Genomic DNA, 13,107 nt, shown 5'->3' with positions numbered 1-13,107 from the left:
TAAATGATCATGGAATAAGTGGGTGATAAAAAAGGAAGTGAGTGATAAAGAATGAAGTGGGTGATCATGGAAGGAAGTGGGTGATCATGGAAGAAGTGAGTGATGGCTAGGTAATGATGGACCTAGAGGTGATTATTACACCCAAAATCAAATCAAATTTTTGCATAATATATGTGTGGATTTTTGGACAATGAGGAACCGTGATTTTATGAGAAAAAAAAAGTGGTGTAGTTAAATCTCAACTAAAAAGATGGGATCTAATTGTGCTAGAACAATGTGTTGCTCCTCCATAAAATTAGCTGGAAAATGCATGGCACCACCAAAACTGGTGGTGCTCCGCCAAAATAGTACCGCTAAAAGTGGTGGTGCTTGGAAAATTACCGGAATTCACATTTTTCTCTTATTGTCAAGATATTCTACAAAACACGAAAATGAATTAGTCTAAATTAAATTAAGCACATAGAATAAGTAAATTTCATATTTTAGGGCATTAGAATATATGAGAATTATAATCCAACAAATTTCTGGATATAGACACAAAGAGCTGTAACAAAACTGTTAACAATGCTAGCAAAACTTGATAGTATTGCTAAGTTATTCAAAAGCCAGGGGATACCGATCCAGCAGAAGTCACACACCCATTAGAGGTGTCCTTAGCATACCCGGCATCCTCGTCCAAAAAATTAAGTAATAAATGGGGTGATAAACACCTTTTCCAAAAACCCAAGCCCAAAAATCTTAGCCCAAGCCCACCAAACTATGGCTGCAAATTGCAACCCCAACACTGCCACCTCCGGTGCCTGACCTAACCACCCCATCACCCACATATGGCTCATCTTCCCGCTACAGAGATAGTGTTGTCGTCGCTCCCAAAAGTAGAGAAAGTCTTAGGAGGACAGAACCGATCTTAGCCAAGATCTGAAATAGGAACCTCACTGTGCGCCGCTCCTGACCGCCGACCACCACTAGATCGAATTGCAGTCCACCACAAACGTGTCGCCAAACCACCTGAGTCACAAACCTCGATCCTTAGAATTGCTCTTTTTTCCTTGTAATTTCTTTATACTATCCTATGGCCATCAGATAAGACCTCCATTTCAACTGTGGACATGCACAATTCTCGGGAATGTCCAAAGCCTTTCGGGTTTCGGACGGCACAATAATGGCTTTTTTAATGAACAATTCTTAAAAAAAAAAGATAAAAAATCCAACAACTTAACAATATTTTTAAACCAAAACGAAAGTCGATATACTAAAGACTACTTTCTAGTTTAAAAGATTCAACATAAACATTTTTTTTAGCTTTTAATTGAGCAACCATTTTATTTTTCTTCAAACAATATAATTCCATTAAAATTACTACACACTGAGGCAAAAACTGACATTTGATGACCAAAATTATAAGTGAAAATGGTACTCTGACAATTTTCACATCAACCGACAATCTAGGGATTACTTTTAAGGACATGAGAGTCATGATTATCTAGAAATTGCAAAATATACATCAAAAGTTTGATTTCATCCCTTATTAGTCTTTTAAGAGTTTTAGCATCATTATTTACTATTTCCCAGTGACAATGGACTAAGGAATCATAAGATCTCTCGCGATCTTAAGAAACTTCAAACTTCTAATGAATGTGAAGCTATGGACATTAGTGTGTTTGGATTAAAGAGCAATTTTATATTGGGCATAAACTTTCATCTAGCATTGATAGTGTAACCATTATCTAGATTTCAACTCAATGTATCAACTTTAATATCAAAAAAAAAAAAAAACCTTTCCTTATGTCCCATATTCCCTATCAAAAACATGGTGTCATGCTCGTCTTTGGCCATAGCGACAGAGCAGAAGGCGATGGAGGGGCTAGTGCATTGGGTTTTTAGGGTTAATCCTATATTCCGTATTGAAAACAAGGCATCCTGCTCACCTTTGGCCGTAGCGGCGGAGCAGAGGGTGACAAAGGGACCGGTGCCTTGGGTTTTTAGGGTTAATCTGAAGAAAAAAATATATAAAAGGATCGCAATACATAAGTTTGAGGTTATTGTTAGAAGAGGATGGTGCTTGAACAATTTTGATACAACACTACACCTCCATTTTCTTCAAAAATGGGTTTTACTTCTTTCCTTATTCTTGCCTTTCCCCCACTGCTTCTTCTTATCAACCTTAAAGTTGTCTATGTACTTCTTAAGCTTGCACTAGCAAACCCTCTTTTGTGTCAAAGTTAGAGCATTGACGTTCCTCAAATGGTATATGTATGATATCATCATGTATGAGATAAATGGTCGTTATTCCTTTTCCAACCCTGAAAACCGAGTTTATTATCAACTCTGTGCAAATAATATACACACACTATCCATCTTATGTTTTACTCCTTATAATTAATTATATTAGTCACAATTTTGATATACTATTACTCACACACTAATTGAGTGTTTAGTCAGAAATAAAATGAAATAGTCTATGAAGCATGGACACATTGCATTGCTCACGTATTGCATACCTGATACGGACAAGGACACAATACGATCAAATACGCCTAAAATACAACCGGACACGCGTATTATGATTAGACACAATCCAAGATTGGACACGGGCGTATCTATTTAGGACATGCTATTAAACATGACACAAAGGGTTAGTTTTGTCATTAACTTTTAAAAGAAAAAAAAACTATTGAATCGATTAGATCAGATATTCTAAGAGAGAGTTTGCTAACATCTTTTGCTTCTTTTCTCGTCGCGATCAGCTGTGTAATTGTAAGTACCTTGATTTGGTTGGAGATTGGACTGGGTACGTTCTCCAGCTTCTCTATACTCTTCTAATCAATCTGATTTAATTTGATTTGAGGGGCTTCTCTATACTCTTCTGATCGATTTGATGTGATTTGATTTGAGGGACTAATAGTGTTTTATGAATAGACTTGTGTGATAAGGTGATGAGGAGAGGATAAAATTAAGTTGTGGCATGTAGTGAGAGAAGGTGAATGCTATTGGTATTTTTGTACTAGAGTCTGGAGGAGATTTTGAGTTGTGAGAGAAGAGCATTGCTACAGGGTAAGGAAAGAGTTCAAGAGTTGGTAAGAATGTGAGGTTGATGGTCATGAGTTTGCAAGTGTGAGCAAAGAAGTCTTCACGTAGATGTAGATGTAGATGTAGGCACCTCTTGTAGTTGTAGATATGGTCAAACAAAGCAAGCTCAGCCTCAATTATAAATTCACATGGCAGAGATCCATCTCTAGAAATATGTTTTTTGAAATTTCGATTTAACTAATATTTAAAATATGTTTTCTTAATTTATTATATATTTAAAATAATATTTAATTAACATGTCTATGTCGATGTCCACGAAAAATTTAATTTGTCGTGTCCGCGTATCGTATTGTGTCAAATACAGACACTCGTATCCGCATCCGTGCTTCTTAGGAAATAGTCCTTACCAAAATTGATATATTATCATGTTCAATTAATAATGCCAATAGCTATGTAATATATGATTGTTCAAACCAACTTTGTATCTCACTCTCTGACCTCTCTCATGTTATTTTTTACTATGAAATTTGCATATTGGTCTCTACTCTCTACAACTCTAACATGCTATATTCCATGCATAGTCATAATGTTGCATGATTTCGGAAAACTTACCTATTTTTAGTCTTTTTAGTCATCCAAGTATTCAACATCAGAGGCTTTTCTATGCATTTTCACTAGAATGTGATGTGCTTTGTTGTGAAATTTTAATTAAAACTCGTAAGCGCACGAATCGTCGTTAGTATAGTGTGCAGGTACGAGGTCATTCCAACTAGGGATTGAGAACCAATTTAATCCTAACTTAATTAATCTAAACTAAAACCACAAAAGCAATCAAGATTTAGTTATAGATTTTCAAATAACAAATGAGATAAGATAACAAATAAACAGGATAAAACATAAACCTAAGGTATCAGAATTAACCACTAACAATCCTATTTACGTATCAATGCAACTAATGGATTCTTTTGTATCTCTAGATAACAATTCTCGTATCTATGTCATTCTCATGTATTATAGACTATAGTTTTCCTTAAGTGTATGATGATCTCCCTCTCGGGTAAAGGTCGTATATCCTAGCTATGCAGTCTATCATTCTCAGGTATAAATTTAACATACATGACTCATTACGTTATAGAAAATAAGGAAATCAAGCAAACCATTATTCTCTCTCGAGTAACAATGTAATTCACCACACTTAATTATCACAAGAAGCTTCATAAATTATATAGCATCTCTGCTTCAAATTTATCTTCAAATTACTATATACAAAGCCCTAAAGTGATCAATCAAATAACTTAAACACAAAGCATCAATTCAAATAGTGACTAAGAATTAATCATAAAGAAACTATAAATCCATCGATAAAACATTAAATTACACAAACAATCATGATATGACATTATCTTAACCCTAAAGAAAGGTTTAACAAACTATAACTAAGAAAAACATAACAAAAAAACATAAAAGAATTGAATGTGGAAGATGGATGAATGGATGGTCTCTGCTCCTTAGGCGTCTACATTGTGCACCCAAGACTCTCATCTCATATGAAATTTGTGCTCCCTTATATAGGAAAAATTATTGCTCATCTTTGACTTTAGTTTCCTTGTAAGACTTGGTTTTAGATTTCTATCTTGATATGAAATGGGAAAACCTTGAAATATCTCCTGTAAAAGTAGGAATCCATGTACTATATGCATCTTTATCTGAATCATTGACCTTGATGTATTGAAATTAATGCATTTGTGCCATGAAACTTGAGTTCTCCGTGAATGGTAATGAACTCGGGAAAATTTCAGCTCTGATTTCTCGTCACTCAAACAATCATAACTTCCTCTCAGAGTATCGAAATAAAGATCAGTAAAATCCTACAAAAAAATAGACATTCGTATCTTTCCAATAATATATGGCTCATGGTCTGATTCGATCTAAAACTCTCACAGTAACTTGGCAAAGATGGATATTCTGCACAGGCAAATTCTGACAATGAAGAATATAATTGTCAATTAATATTTATTAACCCATTTTAGCTTCTTTTCTTCTCTCTTTGACACAAACCTACAAACACACTAAAATAACATAAATCAATCATAAATTAGATAACTAAACATATAAACCAAGGATATGATGCATAGAAAAATTGGATAATATGAGCACATCATGCTTAACTAAGGAAATGTTGTCATTCTTTTTTATTATGCTATTTAAGTTTAGTTTTGATGAAGTTATTCTCTTAATCACTTGATTACTATATTGTAAAAGTCTACATACAATTTTATTTTATTTTTGGAAAATACTAAAGGCACTAAAAAATTGTACAAAAAAAAAACATGATCCACATCATCATCCTAAACCTAATATTTTCTAACATGTATTCTTAATTATTAGGAACCCTTTTTATCCAAATTGAATCAAAATCTACATTTATTCAGAGGTGTTGATGACAGAGAATTAGGACTTTATGCGTGCTATCAATATATCTCATTTAGTTCATCGATCATCTCATCAGACTGATTTCTATATCTTTAAAACATAATATTTGCTGAATATCAAATTTCTGTAGAATCAAATTAACCTTTGTATTTCATTGGTTTAATCTTTGATAATGATCAAACCACATGAAACATGTTGTATATGGATTCAAGGTTGATATTTAGAATAACTCAATATATATAAAGCTATTGCTTTGATGATTAAGGACCACAGACGAGTCCTTTACATTAGGTCAATTCATTGAGTTCTTCTATAATAAGGAATTTGTTATATCATCATCATTATTATTACCTTTTTAGACTAATTTGGAAAATGTTAATATTTGATGTGCTGGATATTATTTATTTGAGAATACAATATGTAAGCATGCCATATAAGATGCCACATATTTTGGTATCAGTTTTTTGTACAACTTGTTTGTGTATGTAGCAATACTCATTTATTTTTATAAAAAAATAATGTTCTTTACAAACTTCAAAGTGTTGCAACCTTTTACATCTAAATTGGTTTTTTCCATATCACATATTAGATATAAACCCTAATGTGTCATAGCTACGTACATTTAGCTACATACATGTATGTAAATGAGCCCTTATAATTATACCAAATAGGTATTTTTGTAAACCTCTTGTTTATTTCTTGAATATGTAGAAGTTGAATTGTAGGGGCAATGTTGGCATCAATGAGTCATATCTTCTTAATGTCCTTTGTTAGACGGAAATAAAACCCAGTGCAAGAAGAACTTTCATCTTTTAGTAACTCGAGAAGCACACATGATATTGATTCAATTTTGTGCGCATTATCCATTTAATGATCCAATATATTCTGACATTTATTTTAAGCAAGGATGAAGGTTATTTTAACCAAATGAAAATTATAAAGCTATAGGTGCATCAAACATAGCTCTAAGGAGTCATGTGCGAAAAATAAATACATGAATTAGGCCACCAGTACATGGACATGCTTAAGTATCCTTCAATATTAACACATGAAATCTTCATTGAAACGGTAATTATCATAGAACCCAAACTCTATTTCAAGATTTAGCGCCTCATGGAAACAAATTGGAAATTTGAAAACCAGAGAAAAAAACTAATGCTCATGCCGCACCTGATGTTGAGGTTTTACCTCTACTTCTTGTTGTCGGTTGTAGTCCTCTTCAGGCAAGTCTTCAAGGTTCATGTACCCTCTTGTTCAATCTTTCGATTATCGCACCTTCTTTCATCCTTCCTCTCTCCTCATGGTGTCGATTGGTGGTTTCTTGGTTTGGCCTGCTTCCAGTCGTGAGATCTTGGATCTTCTTAGTTGTGGCTTGAAAATCGATGGGGATGTTTTGCGATCTCAATCTGGTCTTAGGTTGACTTTCCTATGATGAAGCTGCGCGGGGCGTTCCGATCAGTTTGATCTCGGATCCGGTACATGACACCGGATCGATGGTTGGTAAGGCTAGTTTGTCAGCGGATGCTTGTGGGTGGTGATCATTTGGTGGCCAACATAATCAATTTGCCTTGCCCGACTCTTCATTTGTTTGCGGCAGTGGTGGAGGACCAAAGGAGTTGGTGGATATGAATTGGGTGCCTAAAGCAAATTTGGCCACTCAACGGTGTTCATGTGCTAATATGGACCTAATTGGGGTTTGACGTTTGTGGCCCAAGCACTGTTGGGCTCGGATATGAGACCTTGGTGGTTGTGTTAGTAGCTTAGTTTTTCGATTCTGGTGTTAAGTGTGATATTCATTCAAGGGTTTGCAGTATTGAGATTACTAGCTAGGGTTTTCTTCGGTATTTTCGCATGGTTCTTCAGTGGCCCACAAGGGCGTACAATATTCATGGTGTATTCCTACATATTATACTCTTATTGGTAACTGACTCCTTTGGTTTCTTTGGTGACATTCTTTGTGTCTCAACTTAAAGATTTAACATAGGAATAGTTTGAGATCTAGTTTAGGATTTTGGTAGTTTTGCACATTTCAAATTTATCATAGCCTAGGTTGCATGGAAACGCGGGGGAATGCGCGTTTCCCGCTTACAAAACGGAACCACTACGGAAACGTCCGGAAACACGTTTCCGATAAAATAAGGGTTTTTTCTTCTTCTTTTTTCTAAAAAATGAAGGGTTAGACCTACATTCTTCGAGTCAAATGACTTATTTCGACATATTTTTGACCTCCCGCCAAGTTGTCAACCCTCCCTCCCTCCCTCCCTCTTGTTGATACCTAGATCTCTCATTATAATTGTGTTATTTTGAATGTAGTACACTAAGTTATTTAAGTTATTTGAGACTTTGAGTTACTTAAACAAAAAAATTGTTATTATGTTTATTTTTTGTATAATTTATATATATATATATAATTTTTATTTCGTCGTTTCCAAAACGTACATGTTTCCTAAAAAATTTGAAAAAAAACGCTTCCGCACGTACCCATACTCGATTCCGTGCAACCTAAATTGTAGCCAGTGAGGACGGAATGTGTTCATATTGTTTCGTACATTTTCTATTATTAATCCAAGACCTTGCTTTGCTTTAAAAAAAAGGTATTATAGTAACAGAAGATAAATACAGATTATTTGCTCCTTTTGAATTAAAAAGTTAACATTATTTTTCAGATTAAATAAATGATTTGGTGAGACAAAAAGGTGAAAATAGAGAAGGAAGATTGAGAGTCTGTCCACCAAACACAACAAAGAGAGAGACATCTCTCTCTCAAATTCGAATTTGAAATACTGATTGTGCTTCGAGTTGTAGACTTGGTCAAACTCCAGTTATGAATCAATCATCAATATTTGTTTATTCCTCATTTTCTCGATTCGTTAGTGTTTATATCTAGGGTTGTCTTGTTTCTTCCATCATCTGAGTTTAGTTTAGATTACTAATTTGGCTGAAATTTGTAATTTGGGGCTTTCGTTGCTTAATCATTCATTTTTATTGGTGTTAATAGTTTCCCAATTTGCAATTAGTGTCAAGTAGGAACTGATTTCAGTGTTCTACTACTTATTATGCCCTAAAATTTGGCTCTAAAACTGCGAAGTTTTGTTGCCGCGTTTCGATGAACTTAAGTCAGAGATTGGTAATTGTTGGAAGGTTGTAATGTGCGAGAGGTACAACTTGTTTGGTTGGGGAGGTTGTAAGCTTAACGACATATGATAGAGTGGTTTAGTTAGAAATTAGTTGGAGTTATGAGTGACCGCTTGTGAGGATGTTTTATAGGTTAACCATCGGGCATATCGTCTCACTTTTAGTCATTTAAATTGGGATATGACGTGGGCAGGAACCATGCCAAAGTTGGGAGAAGTTTTGGCTTTCCAGATTAATTGTGCTAGCTCAAGTAGAATTTGCAGGAAAAGAGCTCATTAGAATCAAACTTTCACACCTCTAATTCTAATCTAGAAACCAGTAGTCTAAAGTCTAAACACTCCCCAACATCCCTAACAAAGTGATCAATTGCCCTAGTCCTTATAGAAATCACTAACCCTTCATCAGCTACTCTGCATTTTTTTCCTTTTTTTTTTGAAAATTTTGTTCCTTTTCAAAAGGAGGAAAAATAATATGGAAACACAAAGGAGAAGAATGTAGAGTGGCTTTGTGTGGTTACTACACTATTTTACTATATAATCGAGATGCTAAATAGTTTAGAATGATGTTATAAAATGTATGTTGGTGTAGTAGTTTGAAAGTATCTAATAATTCAGCTAGATGGTACTACCGTACTAGATTGAGTGTGTTTACGACACCATTTAAATCCAATTGAATGTTAAATACCTCAATAGTAAAGATATCCACCAACAACCGTTGTTAATTCAATTTTGTGTTGCTAGCTTACTTATTTAGGCTGTGCTTGTGCGAATTTTAAGGGTTTAGGCAACCCTTGGTGAAAATACAAGATAGAACAATAATGAGTAATAGCAGTGGAAAGTATAAAAGAATTTCACTTTTATATTGAACAATTCATATTACTAAGATTACACCTTAATCTATGATAATATAGTTTTCAAAAGTAAAATATTTCTTACTTGATAGTCACAATCAAGTATTGAAATAACCTCACTAAGATTGTTGCTTTAAGTTTTACCTCACTAAGATCATTGTAATCACACGGATGATCGACCTCACTCAGAATGTCGATGTTGCCACAAAGGTCTTCGTTGTCGTCACTCAGATCGACTATGCCACTAAGGTCTTCTTTAATGGAGTCACTAAGATCTCCTAATACTAAGCTCTTTTTTGGATGAATATTTCTCTCTGTGTTCACCACCCATTCCTTGCGTCAAGTCACTGTCTTCTTACATCAACCCTTGACGTCAATTACATTGATATGGAATATATCCATTTGACAACATACATTTTCTATCACAATCTCTACTCAATTCTAATAACCTTATAATTAAAAATATATGTGAAAACATTATTCTAAATATATCTCAACCTATCCATAAAGAATCCCAATCAAATTGAAAGAGATACCTCCTTCTATGGCAAGAACTCGGTGACATAATGTTCTCCTGGTCACACTAGGAAACATTTTTGTTTATCTTGATTTAGATCCAACTCTTTCTCCCTTTGCAATATTGCTCTTTCATCAACTGAATGGATGGCCAACATACCTTCACTTGGTTTATTTGAATAATGTAGTATCAAGATCACTGTCATATTGTTACAATTACGAGAACAAAGCTTAAACAAAAGTCTGTTCAAGTTTGGGTCAATTTTGCTAAGAGTGAGAGCTCAACTACTTAGCGAGCATGGAAGAGTAGAAGTGAAGAAAGATTATGCTTGATCATATTATAGGGTGAATGAGTTTCAACCAAGTTATGGTTCAGACAAATTTGGCTTGGGTAGCTTCTTTAGGTGATTTTTGTGGAGATTTTGTGCTCTAGATATAATTTACAAGTGATTTATAGATCTTTATTACAAATTCCTACCAAGTATTATAATTATGCAAGGTAGTCTCTGTTTATATGTGAATAGCACATGAAAATAATTTAATTGAAGTTGCATTTGTGTTATCTTTTATTTTTCATTCAGTAGAAAAATAGCAAAGGAAAAACATTTTTTATAATTATAAAATCAATCAGAAGCAAAATTTTCTGCTTCTATTTCAATTTTGGGAATCCAACTTAATATTTTGATCAAATTCCATGTTCAATCTTGTCCCACTTGTTAAATAAGAACAAGAAAATTTTCTTCACTCCTTCAATTCTTTTATATATCTCTCTGCCAATAGTATTGGAGTCGGTTTTGTCTCAATATAACATTGGGGCACACAGATCCAACATAATGATCATCAAATATATACATGTGTGCGCGTCCATATCTGTGTTGCATTCTTTCTTTACTATGAATATTTCATATTATTTTATGTTCTTCTCCCCGCGAATTTGTTTTTTATCGTAGCAGTTTGAAGGGGGAAAATATCTTGTAGTAGAGATTTTTTTTAAAAAAAAACTTGCTCAATCAGATAATTCCAACTAGAAAAGGCTTAAAATGATAAAAAGAAAAGGGTTAAGATGATAACACTAAGTTCAATTTTGGTTAATTATAGGGGTGGGCATAAAAAACAGAAATCTTGATCCCGTCCCGATCCTGTCTCGTTTCATAATAGTGGAATGAGACGTATGACGAATAATTTATATCCCGCTTCATCCCGTCTCGTCCCATCTTTAATGAAAAATTAAAATTTTTTATATACAAATATATAAAATGAAACTAATTTATGTTCTTAATAACTCTAAACTTATATCAACTCAAATAATAATGGTAAATTATAATATTTTGAACATAATGTGCATTTTTTTCGTTAAAATTTCATTATTGAATGTTACTTTGTTAATGAAAAAGTAAAAATATAGGTTTTTATTTAACTTCATAAGAAGGTGAGATTTGTCCCGTCCCGATTCAAAAGAGTGGGATGTGACGTGGGATGAGCCCCCGTCCCGTCTCATCTCGTCCCGTGTTCACCCCTAATTAATTACTTGATAACTTACCTTTTTTACCAGTGCAGGCCCAGGCCTACCACCCTTGCCCAGCCCAAACGAGCCCAAGCCCTCCACAAACATCAGAGAGGTAGAACATCCCCAGATCTGGCTAACCATCCGCCCTCTGTCCGGCCACATAAACGCCGCCCTGTTAACAAAGCCGTCACCACCACCATCAGAGAAAACTACTCAAGTCCATGACACAACTAGACAACCTCTTGCAACAAAAATAACCAAACGACATAGGCATTAGATCGGACCCTGAAACTGTCAGGACTAAGTCCAGACCCTAGGCCCATAATATGCTATTAGTCCACTAAGTAGATAATCCCAGCGTATTGAGCAATTAGGACTAGAGGTGGGCACGAGACGAGATGAGACGGGACCAGGCTCATCTCACAGCTCATCCCACTATTTTGAATCAAGACATGACGAGAGTTTTTAAGAATGCATCTCACTCGGGATTAGTATCAGTTGAGATTGGAACGGGACGGGACCAATCTCACATTTCTAGGAAGTTGAATAAAAACCTATCTTTTTAATTTTTTATTAACAAATTAACATTAAACAATGGTATTTTAACAAAATAATTGCATATAATGTTAAAAAATATTACCATTTATCATTATTATATGAGTTGTTATAATTTGAGAGTTATTAAGAGCATAAATTAGTATTATTTTGACACAAATATTAAAATATATATTAAGTTTTCATTAAAAGTGAGATGAGATGAGACTAAACATGATTAAAACTATTCGTCCCGCGTCTCATCTCATCGTAATAAAACATGAGGGATCGGGACAGACTTAATATTTCTAAATTTTCATCTTGTCACATCCCGGAAAATTTCGGAATGAGATCAGAACGGGCTCGGGATGACGGGAATTTATGCCCACCCCTAATTAGGACAATCACAACTATCTCCATTGTCTTCTTCCGGTAGTCTTTTGACACCTGACTTCTCTTAGTGTAATGGCTAAGTCCTTATATTATTGTATGTGTGCCTCTTTCAGATCTATCAATGAATATGAAATATGTTTAGTTAATTTCTTTATTTCAATTTCGTCTAGCTTAGTTGTTCAATTCTCTCTGGGGATTATGATCATATTATCTGGTATTAGAGACCTTCAAACCCTACGGGCAAAGTGTTTCCTCAACCGATGGCAACACAGGACTGTATCACTTCGTTTGCTGCTCTTCAGCAATATTTTATCGACTACAACAACGCATTCACGGCGAAGATTCGTCGGTGTCAGGACCGGCTTCTCGAGTCTCGCGTCCAATTGGGGCAGATGCAGGAATCTCTCTCCACACTTGGCACTGTTGCAGCCTCTGCTTACAGTAGCCCACGGTTTGCCCCGGAGGACCCTCTGCTTACACTCACCCTCAGTCCCAACTTATGTGCCCCAACTCCCATTTCCAGATCCCAAACCCCTTTCTCTCCATCGCAAATCCTTTAAAAAATTTGGATGTCGACTCACCATGGCCGCAACGCTGAAAATTTCCAAGAAGACCCGAAACCCACATCTTCACTCTGCTCTAGGTAGCGACTTCAGACCCAAGCTGCACCGCAAACGTCGTCAGACTGTGAAAGCTGACAGAGGTGGTG

This window comes from Argentina anserina, chromosome 2 (genome assembly GCF_933775445.1).
Source record: "Argentina anserina chromosome 2, drPotAnse1.1, whole genome shotgun sequence".
NCBI classification, from domain to species: Eukaryota; Viridiplantae; Streptophyta; class Magnoliopsida; order Rosales; family Rosaceae; genus Argentina; species Argentina anserina.
The sequence above is the reverse complement of the archived record's forward strand: the minus strand, read 5'-3'. Positions refer to the sequence as shown.